This window comes from Sciurus carolinensis, chromosome 9 (genome assembly GCF_902686445.1).
Source record: "Sciurus carolinensis chromosome 9, mSciCar1.2, whole genome shotgun sequence".
Taxonomy (NCBI): Eukaryota; Metazoa; Chordata; class Mammalia; order Rodentia; family Sciuridae; genus Sciurus; species Sciurus carolinensis.
The window spans coordinates 109991998-110007639 of NC_062221.1; the positions used below are offsets into that span (position 1 = coordinate 109991998).

The 15642-nt window shown below is 34.3% G+C and overlaps 1 protein-coding gene and 1 non-coding gene across 5 annotated transcripts in view; both read left to right on the forward strand.

Annotated features, from left to right (window-relative positions):
- Robo1 (roundabout guidance receptor 1) overlaps positions 1-15642 on the forward strand; it is a 373106-nt gene that overhangs the window by 184807 nt on the left and 172657 nt on the right. The window lies entirely within an intron of this gene.
- Positions 13791-13865, forward strand: Trnam-cau (transfer RNA methionine (anticodon CAU)). Its single transcript has one exon. It is a non-coding gene; the product is annotated as a tRNA-Met (tRNA).

Sequence of the window (15642 nt, forward strand, 5' to 3'; positions counted from 1 at the left end):
ATCTTACTGCCTCAGCCTCCCGAGTCACTGGGATAACAGTTGCGTGACACCTAGCTCAGTTCTAAGTGATATTTTTATGTTTACTGCCTGAATGAGGTTTGCCAAAATTTTGCTAGAATTTTATTTTTAAACTTACTTGCCTTCTCTAATTTTTATTTCAAAGCTATTATGTTCATAAAATTGGTGGGAATTATTTTTTACTTTTTTATTGTCTGGAACCATTTGTCAATAAGATAGCTTACCTACGTGTGACTCTTGGACAATTGAAATGTGGCTGGTGTGAATTGACATGTGCTATAAGATATACTAGATTTCAAAGCTTTATTTTAAAAACATAAACTATCTCATTAACAATTTTATATTGACTACATGTTGAAATATTTTTTCTACTTTGAATTGAGTAAATGTGTTAAAACTAATTTTACCTTTGTATTTTTATGTGATTACTAGAAAAAGTTTAAATTACACATGTGGCCCACTTTTCATTACTATTGGGTAATGGTGACTTAGATAACAAATTATTTCTGTCCTCAGAAGGTGAACAATGTCATTAAAGCTACCTTTTCCAGTAACTGACAAAGTGTAGAAAAGGTCAATCAGTAGTGAAATAGGTACTTCCTACTTAAATATTAGCCTGAGAAACCCACACTTGAATTCACACACAAAAAAAACTTGACATATACTTAAGTGATCATTAAACTATGATTCTAGGATTTAGAAGTAGTAGAACCTTTATTTGAATGAATGAATGAATTAATTAATTAGTATCTCTACTTTAGATCCAGCCTAAAAGGACAGCACTGCCATGTAATTAATAAATTGTTATTGCTTAGAGCTAAAGCAAGCTTTGCCAGTACTGGACTTTCAGTAAATGATGGCTATACCAAAAGGTGAGAGAGTGGCGAATTCCATTAGCCATGGGACTGCAGGGAGGCAGTCTGAAGTAGTATTGGAATGGACACTAGAGTCAGATTTTCTGAGTTGAGATCTGATTCACTGGCTATGTAACCTTGAGAATGAAGTCAGAAGTGTGTATGGCAATGCAACTTTCTTTATGTAATGGATAAAAATACATTCTGCTTTACTAGAATGATTCTGAAAATTATTTTAAGTGATTTTTGATAAATTTGAAGTACATATATTAATATTTCAGTGGAAAAATAAACTAATTGTAGGTTAGAGCACTATATATACACTTTAGGTACGGTGATTTAAGACATATTCATATTTATATCTTTATACATGTGTTTAGTCCTTGTAAATCCCAGCAGAGTCAAGAAGTGATTTTCAGCTTGACGTTTTGCCAACAGGAGCTTCAGCCTAGACATGATGTGAATTTCAAATTGTGTAATTTTGATGCCTCTCTGTATCTGTTTTATTATCAAAGTGGTATCTGTGTGTGTGTTTGAAGATTCAAGATGTGTAGCATTCAGCATACAAACCATTTTCTTTCCAACTCTTGGACTGTTGTTTAATTGAGGTTTTCCTCTACCAAAGATTAGATCACATAACATTTAATAAAATATCTGTATGTGTGAATTTTTTGCATCCTGGACAATTGATAGATTATATTATTAAGAGCTACAGAAAATTTTATACTGAAACTCTTTTATCAATTTCTATAAAATTACAAATACAGGTAAAAATACTTTTAGAAGTCTCATATTTTATTCTTGTCATTTAAAAAGTTCTGCTATATGAATAAGTGCAAAAATCTACAGGATAGGAGTTTAGTTTATTTTAGCGTCGTTACATATCATTCTTAGAAATAAAAATATAGTTAAATTTTTTCATCACATACTTTTCAGTTAAATATTAATTTAATATCATATCACCTTGATGGGAGCCACTATTCTAGGTGCTGAAGTGACAAAGAAGTTCAAACCCCTGCTTTCATGGTTTTTAAAGTACAGAAGAAGTGATATGGCAAATAATATAAATAACTAAAAGTAAGTTCTTTGTTAGATGATGAAGCAGAAAGGTACAGCAGGAAGAGGGGATAGGAAATACCAAGTGCCTGAATGTTCATTCAGTTTTAAATAGGGGGATCAGGATAAGGTGAGCTTGTGATGTGACATTTGAGTAGAAATCTGAAGGAGCTGAAGGAGAGAGCCTTGTGGATTTCCCCTCTGGTCACCTAGGGTGTAGAAGCTGCAGCAGGAAGCCCTGAGGGAAGAGGCATGTCTGAGACATTTCGGGAAGGACTAGTGTCCCAGTGTGACTGGGACAGTGGGATGAATAAATCATGGAGAGTCTTCTAGACAATTTGGCTTTTACTCCAAGGTGGGAGAATTGGAGAGTTTTTGAGTTAAGGTAAGTGTGAGAGAAATGTGATTTGGTAGGAGGATTAGAGGAAATTTGGGACAAAGACTTAGTTTGGGACAAGTTTAGAAAAGCCATTTTTTGATTTGGATGTGTAACCTCTACTAGTAAAATCTACCAATATTGTATAGGTCCTGAAGAGTGTTCGATTCCACCTACATTGTTAAAGGACTCCTATAATTCAGGCACACGGTAACATTAGATAGTTGCTACTGGCAAGAGCTTGAGTGAGATGGACAATTGATACGCTGTAGCGAAGGTTAGGACTGTGTTGTGTGTGATCACAGAGAAGTGAGATCATTTTCCCTACCTTACATTAGAGAGACAGTGATAGCCAGGTAGAATTGTGGGAAGAAATGATTTGGAAAACAGACAAGAAGAAAGAAAGTCTCTGTTTTGAGACTGATAGGACAAATAGGATTTAACTATTTAGATTTTGGGATGTAGGACATCGCACACTAGCATTGAATTGGTAGCTAAAGGGATAGTGATTCTCTTACTGAAATTAGTTCAGTCTTTGTAGAACACATAGTGTCAGAGAAGGTCAAAAGATGGAGGAGACAGTGAGTAGGACAGAAACCAGATCCTAAAGGTGCTCCTCACTCCAGAACATGGATTTTATTCTCAGGCCAGTTGAGAGACATTGCAGATTTAGCTGTTTCTGCAGACTAGAAGAGCAGCTGCAATGTCAAAAGATCAGAGTAGACTCATGAAAAGAAAGTGTCTTAGAAGGTAGGCTGCTTTGTTAGTTGGCTTTTATATCATAGAAATACTTCCAAGTAGTAAACGTTTTCCAATTAAAGGGAGAATTATAGAAAATTCCATTAGGGCTTTAAAACTTTCTCTCCTCTAATTACACTAGACTTTGCAGACTTTTTGAACTTGAACCAGCTTTAGTTGAATTTGTTAATGATACTTTATTACATTTGTTTGAGAAACAAAACTGAAATCCAAATTATTTTGGCACTTTAGCCAGTAGCCTGAGTAATTTCATAGAGTAATAGGCTTTGGGGCTTCCATTTGAATCCCATTAAGGATTTCTTTGTAATCTTGAAAGATATTATTAAGCTGTATGGACTGAGAATGATCCTTAAAAATGAATTCCCAGTATTACCAGTCATAGAGTATAATTTCATAATAAGCAAACTGCCCAGTCATAGAACAGAACTGGTTAGGAGTACACACATATGTCTTAACTGGAAAGAATCAACGGGCTCTTTTCTTTCCTCCAGTTTCTGCCTTCTCTGGGAAAGATTATTTGGAAATAGGAAAGACTAAGTTAAGGACGGGCATTTTTAATTTTTAAAAATCTTGTTTGTTTTCTTTCTGAAGGCAAAACTTGATGTTTTAATAAATATCATTGAGGCATATATGATATGTATATACACATACATAGTATGTGTGTGTGTGTGTTTGTGTGCGTGTGTCTGTGAATATATCCAGTCTATCCATGCATCTGTCTAATCTCCAGCAAAAGGTGATCTCTTAAGACCTTTTGGGCAACAAGAGTTGATCCCAAGGGTGGGAGTGAGGAATGGAAGTGAATTGACTCTGATAGCGTGAACATTTTACAAGGCAATGATCTTTTTCTCATGTAACTTAGCACCAGAATGAATCTATCAGTTATATATCAATACAAGCAAGTTTAGATGATCAAACAAGTCAAGTTTTGTTTAAGTAGTTTTATGATAGAGTCTGTACTATGTTACTCAATGTATATTCTCCAGGAATACTATAGTACTTTGTTTTTGCTTCAGCAATTGTTTGGATGATTTAGTCCACCAATAGTAATAAGCACCTTTTAACCATTTTCTAAGGTAATTCGGTGGGAATGCACAACTGCAACCATTTACTTTCCCATGAATGCAACCAATTGGTGCACTATCTATTCCAAAGGAAACGCTTCCATTCTCTCTTTCTCCCTGTGTAAAAAAGAAATGAATGCTGCAGTTGTTGGACAAGGGATAGCAGTTGATTTGGAAGGAACCAGCCAAAAATGTCCCAAACAAATTAATAGCATAGAAACATCTGCTGCTGTTTTATTAGAGTTTCACATAAAAACCTAGTTTACAAGCTGGCGTTTGGAACGCTTTTCTTTACACTGAACTCCTAACGTCGCTGCGAAAGGCAATCAAGACCATATGTCTTACATTTTTAGTTCCAAATTTTCCTGCATCTCACTCCAACCTGGGACAGTTGCTTGTAACATGAGTGCTGAATTATGCAACCCATTTTTAAAATCAGAATTTTTTTAAACAGTATGTTTTAATTCATTGAAACTGTGACATTTGCATCTCTTTTCTTTAGTTATTATTACAGTTTAACTTAAAAATTCTTGTACTTTATTTTTATTCATCATTATGTCAGTAATGCTGTCTTTAGCTCAGCATAACACATACATGTTACATTACTCGTTTTCTTTGTTTTTAACTCAATTATGGTTCAAGAAAAGTAGTGCTGATTTTTGTGAAGATGAAAACCATATAATAGCTTATAAAATAAATTCCGTTGCACAACAAATTCACTTACTATATGTTTATCTCATTTTACTTAAACTCTCATAAAACTCTCATAAAAAAATGGATGAATTTTAGTTTCTACACCATAAAAGCATCATTATTTATTGCTGTTCGGTCACTGTTATGTGTCAGAGAACTGTAAAGAAAAATCATGTTACTATTTTTTAACTGGGTTTTAACAAATGTGTTTTGGATGTTAGAACTAATAAGAATGCTATAGCTCATTTTCATATACTGGGGTGGCATGCTGGCTGTTCATTGCCCTATACTTTTTCCCTTCTATTTCTTCTGTCTGCCCTTGCCCCCCACCCACCTTTGGAAATTCAGTCTTTGTATGTGCCCCTGCACATGCATGATTGCAAATGCATATACTGTATGTGTGCATACAAATGCTTAAATTAAAGCTTCAGAAGATGCGACCATATGTTCTCAGAAGCTTTTGTTTGTATACAACAAGCTTCATTATTGCTTTGGTTCTGAGAAGAATGTGAGAAAGTTGCTTAGGAACTTCAGTTTTTCTGTAAGGTTAGTGTTTTTTTTAATCACTTATATGTGATATGTTTTTCTTATTCATGTTTAACAGCTCTGAAATCAGGCTAGGTTTTGCAGTTGGTAGCATTTTTAGGTTCAGTGAAACATGGTAACATTTTTCACTAAGAAAAATAGCAAAACCTCATTTTGCCTATGGGAAGGAAATTTCTTTTGCTCTGACAGCCCATTTCCTGTTATTCCTCATCACCTACAGATTTTTGGTTTCCTTGGGAAATACCTTAGGTTTTAGGAAGGACTAACAGTCAGAAGATAGAGAAAATATTGTTTGGTTTCTTTATGAAATTGTTTAAACTGTGACATATTGTTTTCTGAGGAGAATACAATAAGCAAAATGAATACAATTTCCTTTTTCTCTTTTATATTCTAGAATTCTTGATGCTACCACTCTATGTATTCCTCCTTTATAAGGGTTCTGTTAAGAAATCTTAAAAAAGAAATTCAGTATCCCTATTAATTGCATAACTAAGGCTTGATTTTAAAAACAGAAAGGCATATATATATATATATGTATGTATGTGAATGTATATATATACATACACACACACTAAGACAGTGGAATATTACATTGCCCTACCTTGAAGATTTAAACCATTTAGTGACTATACAGAAAACATTATTATACAATATGTAAATTAGCATTTAATAGTATTTCAGTTTGTAGAGTTACTATATTCAAGAATTCTACCTTAGAACTCATGAACACGTAAATGGGCAATTGAATATTGTTATATGGAGATTTATAATATCAAGTCCATATCTTTTAGTACGAAAGTGTTTGTTTAAACTCATTCTTCCCATATTGTGGGCTGGCACAATACTTTCAGCATAGAAGAATATCAGTGTCATTGGAATGAACTTCTACATATGTTCTGCCAAAATAATCCTGCTGTAATGCAGATCTGCTTATCCCCTTTTAAAAAACAGAACAGAATGAAACACTTCAGGGGCTTCCTAATTCCTCAAACAGAAAGTTCTTGGAATGGTTTATAAGTCCTACTTCATCCAGCCCTATTTATACAAGTGGCTGTCTCATCTCTTGAAACCTACTCCCCACTTCCAGGAAGACTCAATGCTTTTCCAAAGTTTCTTTTCTTTAGTGTGAGCCCTCTGGGCTCTGTTCTCCTTTTATGTGCATCCCTCTTCCTCATTATGATGTGTTCACCCTCTGGTGCCCACTCTCTCCCCTCACCCATCAGTTCCCCATTTAAGACACCTCTTCTCCATTGGAACTTCCATTGACCCCTCAAGTCTGAATCAGGTGCTGCATTGGTTAGGATGAAGGTCAGCAACAAGTAACCCCAAAATGAGAGATAGTCAAACGTTTTTTGCTTTAAATAATTTATTAAAAATCCTCCATAAATATAGTATTATCAAGGAATATGATGATTCTAATTTTAATACAAGTATGTCTCTGGTCAAAATACAGTTTTTTATACTATACTACATAGTATGTGCCTTGTTCTTCAATTTGTAATATGTTGGTGGATGAAAATGCATTATATTGTAGGATATATTGCAACATTCAGAGTCTAGGCCAAAAACAGCATGAGTTAAAAAATTATGATTATATTGAATGGCCTCATATTCATTCAGTGATAATAATGAATGATACATTTTCCTCCAAGAGAACTGGGGTCAATCTAAAAGAAGATACCATAATGAATAGGTTAAAAATGATTTGTTCTCAAACCTAAATCCTGTTCATATTTAGATACTATTATGAGTATACAAAGAACCAAATAATGGGAAATTGAAATATGAAAATAACTTTAGAGTTCAAGAAAAGATTTTTATTTATTAAAAATACATCAGAAAAGTATCAGAGTTGTTTTGTATATGACTTACTGATCACTATTTGTGTGATCAAATATTAACATTAAAAAAAGATTTGTAATCGTACATTTTCTAGTGACTTCCTCTTACGGATTATGTCATTTAGAAACAAAAGAGGGAGGGAGATGAAATTTGTCCTAAGTAATCTTTTGAGAAATATATTCCCCAAGCTTTGAAAGTGTAAATACTTGGAAAGAAAGAAAAAAAAAAAGTTCAGAAATTCTAAATTTCTGTTAGTTTGGTAGAAAGTTTCCCACAGAAAGTCCTGGTAGAGCAAAAATGAGAATGTGTTAATTGGGCTGACAGACTTTCAAGTGGTAGAAAGCGGACAGGACCAACACCGATTCTTTCCAAGCATTTGAAGATCAAATGAATCATTATGAATCCTGTAAAAGTTCCAACAGTCGGTGGTTACTTGGAAAGGGGCATTTCATCAATAGGCACACACAGGAAGCCGCAGACAGGAACAAGCAAAGGAGCTCTTGTGACCAAAAGAGGCTTTTGAAACTGAAGCTTCCAAGCTCTTACAAGACCAAGGGGTGCTGAGCTAATGGGAAAAGGCCCCAAGGAGATGCACCCAACCAGGAGACGCTGACACTCCATAGTTGTGAGAGCACGTGCCGCCACAAGCCAGTGGAAGACACCAGAAGAAAAGCTTTTTGCCAAATCCTATTTTTTTTCCTTCTTCTTCTTTTTTTTTTTTTTTTTTTTTTTTTTTTGCTGTTACTATAGTGAGCTAACTCCAGGAACAGATAACCAATTTCTCATCCAGTTGTTAGATTTCAGATCATGGTTGTCATTGAAAATAAATGTCCTCCCTAGAACATTTATTCCCTCATAGTGCTCCTTTTTCCAGAGTGTGTGTGCTCTGGGGCAGACAGGATTGTGAGTTGCAGTGGCTTTAATAAAAGAGGCTTTTGCCAAAAAGGGGTGGGTGAGGCAATGTGAAAGGAGTTACTTTGAAGTATTAATTTTTGAAACATTCCCACTGGCAAAACCCAAACAACTGTTGTGGTTTTCCTTAATTACATTCTATACCCAGAAAATGTTTTAGTGGAAGAAAGAAGAAATCTAAGCAAAAGTGCTTGAGAAAGAAGAGTGGCTTAACTTAATTTTTAATACAAAAATAAATTTTCTTATATGTTTGAGGAGGAAAAAATCAAAGTCTTCCTAATACTCAATTTCTTTTAATTCTCAGATTTATAATGGAGTTAATAGTAGAAATCCTGGAAAATAAATAGACAAAAGTCTCCAAATAATAGTTCAACATATTTATCAAATCTAAATGTAATTATTTGTGAGGGAGGATGTATTATTAGAGCCATTATTTGTGAAAGGGTATTTCAAAGTGCTGCTGGATGGAGGTTTGTTTATTAGCTTTAATTAAATCTGACAAACATAAACTTAGGAAGGAAATGATTTGGTGTACTCTTATAGAAATCTAAGTTTATGGCACAAGAGTGACACACAGGATTGAGGTGCATGTGGTTCTTCCATGGAAGGAAAAAAAAAAATCAAAAGATTTTTCAAAAATCAAACCGTGTATTGTTACCTTGTAACACACAGTGGCACTTTGTACAGTCTCAAATCTTTATAAATGTACATGTACATTTGAGAATTTATCACTCACAAGACATGTTACCAAGATTTTCCTGGATTGGTGGGATTCAATGACATTCTTCCTTTTCCCTTTTTGCTTTATGGCAAGAAAGCTTCACTTTGTGTTGCTAGTTGACTAAACCAGAGTTGAGTCCCTGTTCCTGTAAGGTCACTACCTCTTCATCCAGTCAACAGCAGACCTGCTTAGCTTACCAGGGGAAAGTGAGGAACAACTGTTCATGAACTTACTGTTCCATGGAAATATCTCAGAAGTAAGACCTGATACAATGAACTTTTAAAAAGTTTGCACAGAAGATTAAAAGGCTAGTAGTTAATGGGGTAATTACTGGCAGAAAATAACTATCAGAAAGTGACTACCTGAGGCCCCTTCATTTTCTATCTAATCTGACATCTGATTTAAGCATTACGGGTGCCTCATATTTTTGTGTTCTGTCATATTTATATTACATTGTTCTCTATTATAAAATTTTTTCTTCTCAGTGATGAACAGGGACTCATAGCATATTCCCCTTTGGGCATTCAGAATAGAATGTTTTAATGTTAGGAGGAAAGGGAACATTTTTTAAATGTGTGTACACATAGAATGTTTTGGACATTACAGAGAGCTCATATGTATATCATTTAATCTTTACAATAACCATATGTAGGAAGGATAAAGAGGCATTTTTTCCAGTTTGCGAATGAGGGAGCTTAGGATCAGTTTGGTTGACCAACTTACCAAAGAAACACAGGTGGAAGGAGAGAAGTGTGAACTTGAAGCCACTGAATCTAATATGCACAGCCTGTTTTGTCTGCAATGGCATATTTCTCCTATTGGAAGGTGGTAGAACTCACAGATTGGGCATTTCTGTTCATTAAAGGCAGAAAATAATTTATTACTAAGACAGTAGAAATCGCTTTCATCTAAAGCAGTGTTTGTTCAGAATGCTTACTGGCTATGTGTCTTAGGTCATGTCATCATGAGTTTATATACCTTTTCTATATTTCAGTTCTTGCATCTATAAAATAAGAATTTATAAGGACTCTGCTTAGATGTTATGGATTGAAAAGGGAAGAACAAATTTGGAAGAACTTTGTAAAATGCTTTAAAATGTTGGTGGTTGCCGCTGATGGTGATGATGAGGAGGATAATCTATGTTCCTTGTATACCATCTTGCCACGAAAGTCTTTTATAGGGAAATCACATATTTATTGAATTAAAATTAAGCTTGATAAAGAAAAAATAAGTACATCTTTGAAATGTAATCTTTTTCTTTTGTATTATTTTTTGTACCAGAGAGCTTGATGAGTCTATCCAACTCCTTCAGTATATCTTAATTTACATCTTTGAAATCATATCACCAGCCATTTTCATTTTATTTTGAGATACAGTCTAAGTTGCCCATACTGGTAGGGAACTTGTGATCCTCCTGCTTCAACTTCCTGTGCAGCTAGGATTACAGGTGTATACCACCATACCTGGAAAATATGAATTATTCTTGGTATAACTTGGCAAAGTGATATTTTAGGTATGTGTTGTCTTTCAGTGGTTAGAAAGGGCTCTGAAACATATTTGTTATGTGTGAAAGATCTTGCCATTTGTACATTTTTTTAAAAAGTTGCAATGGGTATATTGTTTTAAAAATTTTTAAATTTGTTCTTTTTAGATATACATGACAGTAGAGTATATTTTGACATATTATACACACATGGAGTATGATTTAATATAATTAGGATCCCATTTTTGCTGTTATACATGATGTGGAGTTCACTGGTCATGTATTCATTTATGAACATAGGAGAGTTATGTCCAATTCATTCTGTCTTTCCTCTTCCCATTCCTCCTCCTTTCCCTTCATTCCCGTTTGTCTAATCCAGTGAACTTCTCTTCTCCACCCATGCACCCCTTGTGTGTTAGCATCCACACATGAGAGAGAACATCTGATCTTTGGTTTTTTGGAATTGTTTTATTTCACTTAACATGATTTTCTCCAGTTCCATTCATTTAGTGGCAAACGCCATAATTTCACTCTTTATGGCTGAGTAATATTCCATTATGAATATATACCACATTTTCTTTATTCATTCATTTGTTGAAGGACACCTAGGTTGGTTTCATAGCTTAGCTGTTGTGAATTGTGCTGCTATAAACATCAATGTGGCAGTGTTACTATAGTATGCTGATTACATGTCCTTGGGGTATAAACTGAGAAGTGGAATAACTGGGTCAGTGGTGGTTCCATTCCAAGTTTTCTGAGGAATCTCCATACTGCTTTCCAGAATGGTTACACCAATTTGCAGTTCCACCAGCAATGTATGAGTGTACCTTTCCCCCATATCCTCACCAACATTTACTGTTACTTGTATTCTTGATAATGACCATTCAGATTGGAGTGAGATGACATCTCAGTATAGTTTTAATTTGCATTTCTCTAATTGCTGGAGACATTGAACATTTTTTCATATATTTGTTGGCCATTCATATTTTTTCTTCTGTGAAGTGTCCACATAGTTCCTTTGCCCATTTACTGATTAGGTTTTTGGTGTTAAGGTTTTTTTTTTTTTTTTTGATTCTTTGTATATCCTGGAAAATTGGAATGATTATATGTTGAAACATCTCTCTCCAGTTCTTTCAGATAGTATGATAAATGACACTGTCTTGTATCACAGTGAGGATGTTCCTCCCTAAACTGTCCTTTCTTCAGCTAGATAATAGAATTGGTTTAAGGAGGGGAACATACTTTTGTAGCAAATTAGCTAGAGAAGTTTTCTAATTATATGCAATTCTTTTGAATTCATTTGGTAACCCCCTCAGTCTCTGTAAAACTACTCTGCTCTTCATGAAAATCTCTTCCTAGTGTAACTTAGGCTTTTGAATCATGTGCAAAATTACAAAGTAAGAGAAATAAGAACCAGAAAAACTGCCTCCTGTTTAGAAGAACTTGACATGTATGAGAACTTTTCAGGGCAAAAGATCAGCCTAAGGAAAATATCTGTTAAATGTGGTTTAATATAATCTCACTTTTCATATAAAAGTGGTACATTGATTACTACAGTGACATCAAATATTTTAAAAATTCATCACAAACCCATAGGAAGTGGTTCCCCTTCCTGTTTTTGCCATTTCATATGTATCACATATGTAAATTCACCACCAAATGTTTCCAGAATATTCTGGTTTTTAAATTACTTCATGGCATTTCATTCTCAAACCAGTTCCATTCTGGTTTGTTGTAATGGTACAAAGAAATTAGATCTGTTAAAAAAGTGATGTATAGAATCTGCCCATATTATATTTAGAACTATTATTATTTTTCTGTTACTTAATTATCTACATCTAACTACTTGTTTTACATTTATATTTTATGTAGCATATTTACAGCAATTATTTTTTTCTATTTGAATATTCATAACCCATTTATGGCATTTTCATTTGGCAGATATGTGTTTTGTTAGTGGCAGGAATAGGGTATAATTGTAAAGAGAATTAATAAAGGAGATAGATTTGCAATTTTAAACTTCGATATTGGTCTCTTTCGATAACAAGCATTTCATCTTGAAATACTGAATGTAGCTGGTATTGTAAAGATTCAGAATTAAAATTATGAACAGAGTATTCTACATTTTAATCTCAGAGTATTAAAAAATAATTTGATATAGAAGTGTGTGCTTACCAAAATTTCAACAGAAACAGCAGAAATGTTAATGCCTAATGAATCCTTTCCAGAAATCAATCCATGGTGACATATCCATGAGGTTTTTTGACAAATATATTGATAATGGTCTTTAACTTCCTTTAAGATGACTCTGGATCTATAACTTCCTCCCCTAAGTCCCATGTGGATTGTCCTTGATCAGCCATACTATACCTCACCGTAAGCTCTACATCTGTGTGCAGCTGAGTCCATGGATTCTCAGTCTTACTGCCTGAAGTGTCCCAACATTTGTTCTGCCAAAGATTGGAGAATATTAGGAGGTTCATTCAGCATTCATTCTTTTCATGAATGAACATTTTCATATTTTCTTAAGTAGAGCTACTCATTTTTTTTTTTTTTAGGTTAAAATCATCTTCCAAAAGCCTTCAATATGCCATCTTCACAAGTATGATTAGGATTATTTAAGTAGTAGTACTTTATTATTGCTGGTGAGGGTGACATTCTGAGATTGAAGGAAATGTCTTTTGGGGTCTCCTTTTCATTCCATGTTAACTTTCTTGAGCATATTATTAAAATTGTTCATTACTCTTCTTTTGTTTTGTACTGTTATTATCTTTTAAGAGTATAACAAGGGATCTGAAAAGTACAGCAATTTCCTTGATTACCACCGATTGGATCTTTTTGTCCTAGTTATCTTATTGTTTTTATTTGTTTCTGAGTGGCTTTATGAATCTATTTTTGTCCCAGAAGTATTGCAAGACATAAAGTTGTAGTGTAATAGAAAATAAACAAAAATACACCCAATTATGAGGATAAATATGAGGAGAACTGTCAGTAACAGCCTTTAGATTATAAAATTCTTCTGGACCATGAATAGCACTCTTGTACTGTGAGTGAGACAGCTGTCTAGAGCGTCTACTGTAAAGCCAAGTGTAGTGTTTGAGGAGATGCAGGGTGCAGGTGAGGCGCATGGGAAGCTTGGGTCAAGGTGTGCTAGTCCAATCATAGTTGCTGAAGGTGGAGAAGATCCAGGAGACCAGAGAAAGGAAGACCATGACTAGACACCAAGCAGAGAAACAAGAGATGGATTAAAAAGTGATAGAATAAGAGAACTCGATTTTCAAAACTGGAGTAGGACCTAGGCTTAGATTCAGAAATGGGCCTAAACCAGATACTGCATATATAAGGTAAGAATGGAAGAAAACTATAAAATCAGTTGGGTTTTATCCATCAGAGAATGGGTTCCATACATCCTTTATGTTTCCTCTGCCTACCTACCTACTAAAGAGGTTTAAGAAAGGCTGTTGGGGCTGGGGATATAGCTCAGTTGGTAGAGTGCTTGCCTCATAAGCACAAGGCCCTGGGTTCAATCCCCAGCTCCGCAAAAAAAAAAAAAAGAAAAGAAAGGCTGTGAGAATCTGTAACAAGCAAAAAGAAGGATTTCAAGAATGTCATTAGATTCCAGCATATGATATTCATCTATCACATTGTCATTCTGGGAATTCTGGTAGAAAATCATTCAAGCTGTTTTCCTCATAGCCCCAAATAGGACATGTTCCTTCCACCTGCATGTTTTGTTCTGGGATTTTGCTACCTGCAAGAAGAGTGAAACCTCTCATCCCAGCTCATTGGTGTGCTAGTCTTCATCTTAGTCTGCCCTCATGTCTTGCCTCCAGGCAACTACTAAGTAAATTCCCATGCGCAGTCTCACCTGTAAAATGTCAGCTAGGAAAGTATGAAAGCACACTAAACTACTCTTCTTGGAAGTTTCATTGAACTGAAAATTTCCAAATTACTGTACCTTTTGGATCACTTGATGTCTTGACATGTCTGTGTTCCTATATGTTTGCCTGGTCAGAGATCTAAAAATATATGATGAAATCTCTTTTGATCTCCTTTGTTGAACATCTGAAAAAGTTTACTTAGCATGTGGTAACAATTTTAATTTGGGAGCATGCTGATAATAAAAAGATGTGTGTGCATGCATGCATCCACAAGTTAAAAATGAGTTCACATTTATTCGTTCTTCACATTGAGCTTGCCTAACTTTGTTTTTATAAATAGAACTATTAAGCTTGTGGCTTTGGAAAGTAAATGCAGAGTAAACGAAGTGTGAATCAATCAAAAATTATGATATTATCTATCATTACTCCCTAGTAATTTTATGTATTTGGTGCATCTGCTGAAGTATGCTTAATACTTTATTGAAAATATCTTAGAGCCTATGAGACATAAATAAAAATAATTTTTTATAACAATGCTATGTTTTGTTAAAGCAAAGGCATTTTATTTAAGTGTAACAGTTACTGGAATGATAATGAACCATATTAAATACTTTGAAAATCCTTCATTCCTTTATACCCATCTGAATTTTATAGTATGTTTCCTAAATAACATATATCCTCTTTATACTGAATTCCACATGTGAAATGTGAGGAAAACAACAGAGGCTTCTCAACAGTTGTAGTTGATTTGGATTATTTAATGCTTTCTTAGGAAAAGGAAAACTGAAAAAAAATCCCACTAACTTATGGTACATTACATTATTATTCTGTTTCTTCATATTATGAGGAACAGTCATTATATGTACATACAGGGATCACTCTTTGTCTTGTTCTTTTTGCAATATTATGGTAAGTATTTCATGATTTGGAAATATGTATCTGATTTTTAGGATTATTTTAGGATCATTATTTTAGGATCATTACTATAATTCCAAAATACATTATGGTTATAATTGGTCATATTGGTGATGTTTGAGAAAAATTAAACACTGGGAATAGTTTCATTTTTGAGTTCAATCAAATATTTTATTACATTAAGGGTGCATAATTACTATCATCCTCAGCTCCACCCACCCTCAAAAACAAACAAATCACCTCTCTACCTTTTGAAAAATGGTTAAAGAAAGCTCTCAATCAGGTGTTCCTGATGGATTACAAATCCTCTTGGGACATACTCTGTTTTGAATTGAGGTAACCATATCTCAAAAGCAGACCAGAATATGGTAAGCTAAGGTATAAATCCATGGGGGTGCCGCTGTTGTACTCATGAGGGCCATACAGCCATTATAATGGTTGATTGCACTTTCCTAGTCCATATGTACATTCATAGCAATATGGAGTTTTAAAATAAGGATAATAGGAGGATTAATTGAAAAT